At 32.8% G+C, this 9,758-nt stretch overlaps 1 long non-coding RNA gene across 1 annotated transcript; it reads left to right on the plus strand.

The window, feature by feature from the left end:
- Positions 1-2,045: 2,045 nt before the first annotated feature.
- Positions 2,046-3,715, plus strand: LOC134238779 (uncharacterized). The gene is made up of 4 exons (XR_009986083.1): positions 2,046-2,311; positions 2,886-2,945; positions 3,255-3,327; positions 3,650-3,715. It is a non-coding gene; the product is annotated as an uncharacterized LOC134238779 (long non-coding RNA).
- Positions 3,716-9,758: the final 6,043 nt, after the last annotated feature.

The raw sequence follows: 9,758 nt of genomic DNA on the forward strand, positions 1-9,758 counted from the left end.
ATGTTCTACGAATCGGAAGTTACATGTAGATCAAAAGTATTGTAAAATATATATTGAGATATATATATATATATATTTAAATTGTGTAATGACATTATATGGTACTTTCGATCAGTTTGGTAATTAATGTGATAAGATTGAACCACTCAAAGTTAAATCCTTTTACCAAAGTGCCATTAAGCTTTTTAGTACTGCGGCTTTCGAAGGTATCATTCCGGTCCTGGACTTGTATTAGTGCCATCCTGTTATCAGGGTTTTGGGATTATTAGTCGATCCCAAGCACCAAAACCTGTGACGTCTCCCGCAAAAAATCAAGTTTTTGCAAACTTTCAACAAGGTAAGACGTGTTTCTAGCATTGAATTCTTTTTCCACGTACTCAACTGCCTTTTACGACAAGCAAGGGGTACTGAGGACCTATTCTAACCCGGATCCCCAGAGGGGTTAGAACTTTTAGACGGTTTAACATTTGATGTAGGTTCTGTTACGAGCGGCCACTGACTGGGTTACAGTATGAAGCTATTCAGTTGGTCGTTAATGAAATCATGTGAGGCAGAACTGCAGGTCAATTTGATCATCCCCCTCTACCGAACCTTAGGTTGTCTCCAGTGTGCATGGTACAAAAGAAAGGGGGTCGTACTTCTTACATATTGATTCATCATTTGTCTTACCCCCAGGGTCTAGCGTCAATTATTTTATTAGTGAGGGGCATTGCACAGCTATTTGCTCGTCAATTGACGATGCATTAAACATGCTTGAAAATTAGCTCCAGACGCACAAATTCCTAGATTAGTCATACAAATGCATTTTAAGTTTTTGATGATTCACAGAACAGATTATGAATTATTAGGTTCTAAAACTCAGGGTATGATATTTGTAGGTAAGTGCTTGCCCTTTGGATTTTCTATTAAAGCTGTTCCAAGTTTGAGAAATTTTCTACCTTTTAAGAATGGATACTTAACAAGCAGGCCAAAAGCAACAACGTGGTTCATTTTTTAGATGTTTTATTGGTAGCAGAAAGGGATGGCAGGCAAGATTGTGCTAGGCTTATACATGTATATGTCGGTGTTTAGTTCCATTCGTCAAGAGCTGGGCAGCCCCTTAGCACATGAAAAAAAAAATGAGACCTACAAACATTTTTACTTTTTGGGGGTTAGAAATTAAAACTCAAGAAATGACAATTTGCATACCATCAGACAAATTGGGACAGCTTAAGGGCCAGTTAACTTATATTTTTTTCAAAAAGAATTTTACACAGAAGAGTGGCCTCCCCATTACAATCCATTAGTCAATTTTGTCTCCTACCTATCGTGTAAGATTACCTCAGAAAACACCGTTAAGACTTACATTTCTGGAATATATTATTTTTGTAAACTCCACAACCTTCCTGATTCAACACAGTTATTATTACTCAGGTTGCAAAAGTTGCAGATATATCTTGCACACAAATAACGATTGAAGTAGGGTATGAAATTGTTTAGATGAACTTACAAAAGACATGTTTTTGTATTCTTTTCAGGTTTACATGGTTCTTGTAGCACATTTGGAACATATAGATTGGACAGTGATTTATTATTGTAAAATTTATGTTATTGAAATAATACGATTTCCATGTGAAAATTTGTGAGATCAAATTTATATGATCTGAAGGAAATAATAATTATGAGAAACTGAAATGAAACATTTTTTTTTAATTAATTACACCTCCTTTAAATAGACCTATTACATTTTCTATAAGAATTTTCACAAATGAAAAATTTCCTATCAAATCAATAACATTTTAATAACGTAGTACAGTTAAGGCAACACATGAAAAAAATATGGTAATGAAGTCATAATGAGGTCTGACGTCATGACAGTTGCTCCGCCCTGATTGATCCATATAAGGAAATGGTGCTCAAAATAACTATTTACCGATATTGGCAACAATTTGTAATAAACAACAATATCCTTATGTTTAAATAGAAAATAATTAGTGATTTTCTCGTATATAAAATAGCATGTCTTTAAAATAATTCTCTTTTTAATGTGTCGTTTGTCTGCATTCGGCTTCAGCCAAGCTCTTGCACTCGGTGACACGGAATGTTGTTTACATCTAAAAACGTGGCGACATCAGCTGAGATTTGCAGTGGATTTAAATGCAATAACCACACAATCTTTAAAGAAAATGGGGATAAATTAAGAGACAAGGCATTGCTTCTCCATTTTACAAGAATATGAGGACATTATTTCGGAAAATAGCAGAAAACTGAGACGATTTGCACCAGCTCTAGCTCCGTAGATCAATCACTGCTGACTGTAATTCCAGGCCAGGTATGTATACGCATATGCAGGTACATGTGTAGATCTACAATATGTAAACATGCTTTTGTTAACAAAAAAAAAACCGAGTGTGTTCATGTTCATTTAAATGTATTAGTACAGTCAGTGAAAAACTGTAATTATGCGAGCCTTGTGTGTAACAACCCCCGCCCCCCCCATACTAAGTTGCACACTTTTTAGAATTATTAAAAATTAGTGGCACTAAATATGTACTGAGTTCCTGTCAATTAGTTCATTTTCTTTGAGACAATATGTGTAATAATAGAGATCATCAGTTACACAAATTTAAACTAAATTGAATGAGATGTGTTCATTGTTTCAGTCAATCACTCAATGATTCACTAGTGACTAGGCCTAAACAAACAATGATGTATTTTGACATACAAATATGCTACACAATTTTAAAAAAATATCCGTAACATTGTGTTGAAAACATAAAAGCCCCACTTCAGATCAGCTGTAATTTTCTAGAATTTCTAAATTAATGAAGAAAAAAAAATCTTTTTTTGTTTAGATTACATGTACATTAAAAATATTTATATAATATATACTTTTATCATTGTAGCTGTCCAGAGTTTCAGGCTTAAAGAGTGAATAAATAACATTTGCATCATTTCTCCACAGGGTATGTATACTTCTAAAGCATTTCACATTTTCAAAGTTTGCAAGTGCATATTGTTTTTTTTTTCATTAATTTTGGTAAAGGGGAGACTTAGAATTTTTTTAATAGAAAATATTCTATCAATAACTTTTGTAAATGTCAGAGGTTTCACTTTCACAGAGAAGTTTTGTAACACATTTTTTTTTTCATTTATATCAATAACATAAATTCACTACAATATACAATGCAGCATAATTTGTTTTGTCAAATGTAATGCCATTTTATTCTACAATGTATATTTAGTAATCTCATAGCATATATATTGTGTTGCAGGAATAGCTATTCTCAGATGTTGGACAAATGGATTCATTCAGGCAGCAAGTTAATCCATCATTTAAGGAAAATGGTATGCTCAATATAAGCTATAAACCATACAAAGTTTTGATAATAAAACTATCAGAAGAATTGAAAACATGTGTAGCGGACAGTATATAGGGAACTTATACTGCCTCGCCAGTGAGCTAGCTTTTCTGGTGATGCGGTAGAGTCTCCCTCTTTTTCAGGCAAGTTAAGCAACGGCGAGCCTGTTTAAACCTTGGATAGGTGACCGATTCACGTTACACATGTATGTAAATTCTTTGTTTAATGTTTCCATGCATTTTTTTATTTCATTTTTTAAACACAAATTACTTTTTATAATGGTATTTCCTGATTTTCTCCTATTTCAGAATTCATTTTATCCACAAGAACATGAGGTGATGGAAATAATTTGCACCTGCCCAGCATTCCTACAGTTTGTCACTGGATTTGAAAAGAAATGTTTAAATAAATTTTCTAGATAAATAATAATTTGACTTTTTCATAAATTTACTGTACAGGTGTTGAAAAGGCCATTAAGATATGGAAATCTTAACTTTCTTACTATTTTGTGTGGAGGGTACTAATGATCATCAAGATCTTATTTCCAGCATGTGCATTGCGTTCATTTATCTTTCAATAATATCACCAAAAACAGGAGACTAGAGATCCCTCTAATTGTTTCAAAATAGGATAGGGGACCACCATTTGTTCTGAGGGAAGGGGGGGGGGGGGGGCAGTCGAGTTTTTCCAAGTCAGATTTTTTTTTTCATTTTCATGTCAATGAAGGACAGATTAATATGTATTTTCGATCAATAAGATGAAGGACATATTATTTATTTTCCTCTTCATTGAAAATCCTACATGCAAAAAAAAAAAAAAAAAAAAAAAAATGTTAAAAACTCTGATTCGTGGGAGGGGGAGATCACTGATCTGCAAGTATTTATTTTTTAAACTGCCAGTCCCTCACCCTCAAAATAAAATAGTTGTCCCCTTAACAAATACAGGAGTATACCCCAATTCTTTCTAATTAGTACCTTAAACTTATAACTTAGTTTATATCCCTTAATTAACAGTAAGCGGCCTGATTGAAAGCGATCGTAGAACATGACCTCGTATGCAGAAAGAAAAAAATGTTAACACAAGTGTGTGTACCATAGGCGTCGGAAGCAAAATGAAAGGGGGCTGATTGAAAGGGGGGGGGGGGCTAAGCCAAAAGAAAAAGGCAAATTCCAATGCCTACATTATGTATATAATTTGCAAAAAAGTAGGGAGGCTAAGCCCCCCCCCCCTCCCCGGTTCCAACGCCTATGCGAACAGTATTGGGAGAGGGGAATAGATATCTAATTAATTATTAATGAAGGCTATATTTTAATTAACCATTTGTGTTCTACATAAATATATCGGCAATATTTATACCTATTTGTGTGAAATACTACGTGTATATACACATCGTTGAGGAAATGCGGGATGTTTGAAAGACATTAGTCTCGTTTTCCCCAGACTCTCGCTCTCGAGACTTAGCCCGAGCGAGAGTCTGGTCTGATTCCTATTTAATTTTTGTAATTTCAAATCGAGGCTTACCGAGAAATCGGTATGGATTTTCATTGGCTGATACATTCTCTTCGATGCTACGATATGTATTCTTTAAAAAGTCAGAGGCTGCGCCTTTACTTTTATCTGGTTTTATAATAAAATACCTTTGTCTGCATTACAAGGAACAAAAAACGCACATATCTTTGTTTAAAAAGTAAATTCTCACATGTATTTTCATGGGAGTCGCCATCTTGTTAGCGGTTTAGCGACCTCTACTGGTTACAAAAATTAAATAGGAATCAGACCAGACTCTCGCTCGGGCTAAGTCTCGAGAGCGAGAGTCTGGGGAAAACGAGACTAGAAAGACATTAAATGTATACAACGTATGGAGAACGAATACACAGAAAAGAAAGAAATGTCAAGAATTTTTTATCCATACCGTTTGATTTAGTAAAAAAAGATTCAAGTCCTGCCCGCATGTATATTTATTTTAAATTTACGAGGTAAGCAAACTATATCAAGTACTCCAGAGTTATCTTCCATGCTGGGTCAGTGATGCGTTTGAAAACTATAATTAGATTGACTCTTCCAAGATTTCATTTTTTAATCAAAAAGTGCAAGGGCAAGGCGACAATCTAAAAAGTAGGTTTTTATTTTAAATTATTTATTTTATTGTATAGTTTTCAAAAAGTGATGCTCATTACTTTGTAATTCTTTCGTTAATTTATAATTCATGATGAAATTAGGAAAATATCCAATTTTTCATACATTACTGTCTGTTTTAGCTGAATAACTTAATTATATCGGAAAACTAACTGAATGAGCATCACTTTTGAGAAAGTATAGATACATAGAGACAACATAAAACATTGTGCAGTTAATTTTTTGTTTGTCTTGCCCTTGCACTTTTTGGTTAAATTTGACGTTTCATTTTTTGACCTAAAATCGGAGCCCACGTGACTTCAGGGGGTCACATGATGTCAAAAAATACCGATGTGAAAAGCGATGGACATACTCTTCAAGATCACAAATAGCTGTTTTAACTAGAGTGTCTTGCTAAAAAATAAAACTGTTAAACATTATATGTATCGGAATCCGTGAGTTTTTATAGAAAATGTTGCCTTAACTGTACTGCGAAGGATGAAATGTTACATCACATTATACCTTCTCGTATTATAACAAAACACACAATGCAAAGAAGCCCCTGTCTTCAAGATTGTGAAACAATATGTCCTGTATTAGTCAGTTGATGAAGAAAAACACCCATGAACTGACGTAGAAGTTTACAATTGCCTAGGTCGTTTAAGTGCACCCTGTCTCTTAATATGGGGTCTCGAATATTGGTAAAACCCCGTTATTTCTAGAATGTTCTTTTCTGTTCCAAGAAATTGATTCTTAAACATTCATTGGCCTGGTTTACTCGTTAGCTATATATTTCTGCGGACACCACTCTTGTACGCTATATTGGGAAATAACTCAATGCGGTCACTGATTTAAGCTGACACTGATGTTTCAGTTGCATTAAGAATGAAACAAACTTTCTCACAAAAAGTTCCACTGGACCAGGTGCATCCAAGTCATTACCGCCTAGCAGCACAATACGATGGTGTGGGTTGATCTCCTGCACAATGGAGGAAAATTTACGATTCTGCCTGTATTGACACCATTTGTAAATTGTGCAGAGTATATCAGCGAAAAAGTAACTATCAGTCCGCCAGTAATTTAATTATTATCAATAAAATTATATAGTAGTTGATCATACATTTGCATGGCGAATAAATCACATTGTATCTCAAGTTACGCAACTGTAGATGATCAGTCTGAGTCAGGCACTTACAAAATGCCCACACATCTGCACAACTTATTTTGTAGCCATACATATACTTTTTTCTAACTTTATACATATCAATTGAAAAACAGCGGAGCTAAATAAATGAAATCACTTTGGCTGAACTCGGCAGAGACCCATTGCATACATATCCAATAGTAGAATTCCAATTTAATTAAAAAAAATTGCTATTAATATTATATTATATGATATCAACAATTTATTGATTTTTCTCAGAATATTTTATGACTATCCTTTACCTACGACGACTTTACAGTTTAAAGGCAACCAATTGAACTATAGCTTAACATTTGTCCCAGATAGGCCAATGGCAAATCGATATTTGTACCAATGACAAAAATAGTGCATACAACCACTGTGACATTACTTTTGAATCAACCCTCGTTGTTGTCATTTCCAGGTAAATCTGTGTAGTGTACATGTCACCCACCAAAAAAAACCAATCCTAATAGTTAAGATCATCTACATACAAATCAATTTGTATATAAATAGAGACGACACTCATTCTGCGACGGAAAGCCACTATGAAATTTAAGGTCAGTTCATTTACATAGATATGTTACATGAAAATTTCAAAATTCTATTTTTTACATATCATGGTTTGATTTATAAAGATAGTTTTGCATTTTACGAATTACAGTAACTTGTATAAAGAATATCTTGATATAGTCGTTCAATTTAATTAAAGCTGAGAGGAAGTCAATGGTTAAATATTTTTCCTTTATAAAAAAAATAACTTATTGTGCTTGCTCATGCATCATATCTTGATTGCTTGTTGAATTGCTTTATATCAAAGATAATATTAAGACCGATGTTCATATTTTAAAAATTGATAACCTTAACTAATTACTGATATAGTTAACTATGGTAGATTAAAGTTTTTATTATCCGTAATCAAGGTATTGTTTCTATAGTTATTATGCATATTTATTTATTTAACTTCTACAAATATTTGTTATAGTAATAAGTAAATGATTTATTATAGTGACATGTGTTTAGACAACAGAAGGTTCAATATAAACGTATATACATTATACACGGCCCATAGAACACAATAACGTTCTAGTGGACGTTCGTTTCTAAATCAGCCAATTTCTATTCATAGTGAAGGATACGAACTCTAAACTGAACCATTATTGAGCGTTCTTGTTTTTATCATGTCCATCGTTATGTAAGGTTCCATTTCAAAATTATTTTTAAAAGTCACAAATGTTCTCAATTTAGGTAACGACGATATTTTCAATTTCCTTTCTTCTTCGCAAAGCGTTCACAATATCCATTTTGCTTAATTTATATCACATATTCGGAGGTAATCAAAATGAGTTGGCATATTTAATTTGTAAAGAATTTCTTTCATTTGTGAAAACCTTGTTCCACTATTTTGATTATTCCATAAGAAAACTTTTTGATGAGTCTGTCATCGTCGATTTCCATTACTCTGTTTAACCTTCCAATCACGTTTACATGTATGTCGGTGTTATCCGTCCAACTTCATTGTTTAATGCGATGGCGTATTTGTATTCATGTAGTCCTAAAAAGTATCGAGTAGCACGATTTTTTACAACTTCTAAGGAATAATATGTTTTGTATATAGTAACAAGAAGTATATCTTTTATATGTATGTATATTTTAAAAAAAATTATATCAACTGTTTGAAACGCAATATTAAATGTTAACCTTCAAAACTTCAAAAAATGTTCCAAAGCATAGTTTCAAGGTAAACAAGAACAAAAAAGTATAAACTTTGATAATCTATACACGATTCCTATTAAAAAGTTTTACAAAGTTATTGCTCATTGTCACACGGAGGCGTTGTCGTTGATCGCCATGACGGCCCTTACTTTTACAGTGTCACAAGAGTGACTGTATATCCTATAGCATAAAAGGTGACGATCACAGTGTTGTCTTTGTGTTTCAATGTAAACATGCTGAGATACGACTGCAAATGTATGTTAATTTAGTAATAAATAAATCTGCCGAAAAGACCTACAAGCGTTTTTTTTTTTATTTTAATATAAAATTTATTTGATTAGTTTGAGTATGGCTATGCGCCCGTAGTGCTATAATCCAAAAAAAAATTATTTGACGTTTTATAAAATGCTTTATATTCACCTATTGTTTTAATAAATCAAATAAATAAATAGATAAGTAACAACAAAAATAATTTAAAAAACAAAAATAATTTGAAGCAATTGAAAGAATATTTAGTGTTTAACATTTAAGAAACTTTTTAATATCGAGCAAATTTAGACGACCGTTGGGTTATTTGTATATATATTTTTACTACATTGTTATTTTATAGTGGAGTACTGTTAATATTAGAAAATATATATGAAAAAAATTCTCTCAGGTGGTTGTTATCTTATTTTAATACAATTCATATATTGGCCTATTGTATTATATATAGGAAGAGCACCACAGGGCAAGCCTTCCGATTTACACCAGGGCCTACATGTATGTCGTTTAAAATAAAGATTAAAAAAATGCTTCAAATGCATAAAATAAAAATAACGTATTATTTTGTGTACTACGTCATCAGTTACATAAAGTGGTGATATGGATTCACAAAACCACAGTATGGTTATCCTGAAAATCGGATCAAATTCTGTACAAAAAGAAAAAGAAACAACCAGGAAATTACTTGGAGTGTAATAAACGTAATATCATAAGCGCCGGAAACTACTTGATATAGAAATTGAATCATTACAAGTCAGGGGAAGGTGACGTGGTGCTTAAAAAATCAAAGATCTGCTGGACATCATCCTGTATTTATTTTGTAACTATATTGTATACACACGCATTCCTTAATTGTGTAGGAAATTTCCACAAAAAAAATCAAAGTGTAAACACTTGGAACGCATTGTCAATAGAAAGAGTGGTTAATTCCGTTGAATGTGAATATGTAGTAGGGAGGGTAGGTTCTACGTTTCACTTATAAAAGGGAAGGGGTCCTCCACTCGACCCTCTATAAAACACGCTCGTGTCTTTCTTTATTTGTCACTACCCAACAATGAATAATTTAAAACGTGCATCGTATGAATGAACTGAAATAAAAACCCTCACAAAAATTTATAAAGAATGATTTGTCAAAGATC

Source organism: Saccostrea cucullata, unplaced genomic scaffold (assembly GCF_032062105.1).
Source record: "Saccostrea cucullata isolate Sc308-1 unplaced genomic scaffold, CSIRO_AGI_Scuc_v1 ctg3610, whole genome shotgun sequence".
In the NCBI taxonomy this organism is placed as follows: Eukaryota; Metazoa; Mollusca; class Bivalvia; order Ostreida; family Ostreidae; genus Saccostrea; species Saccostrea cuccullata.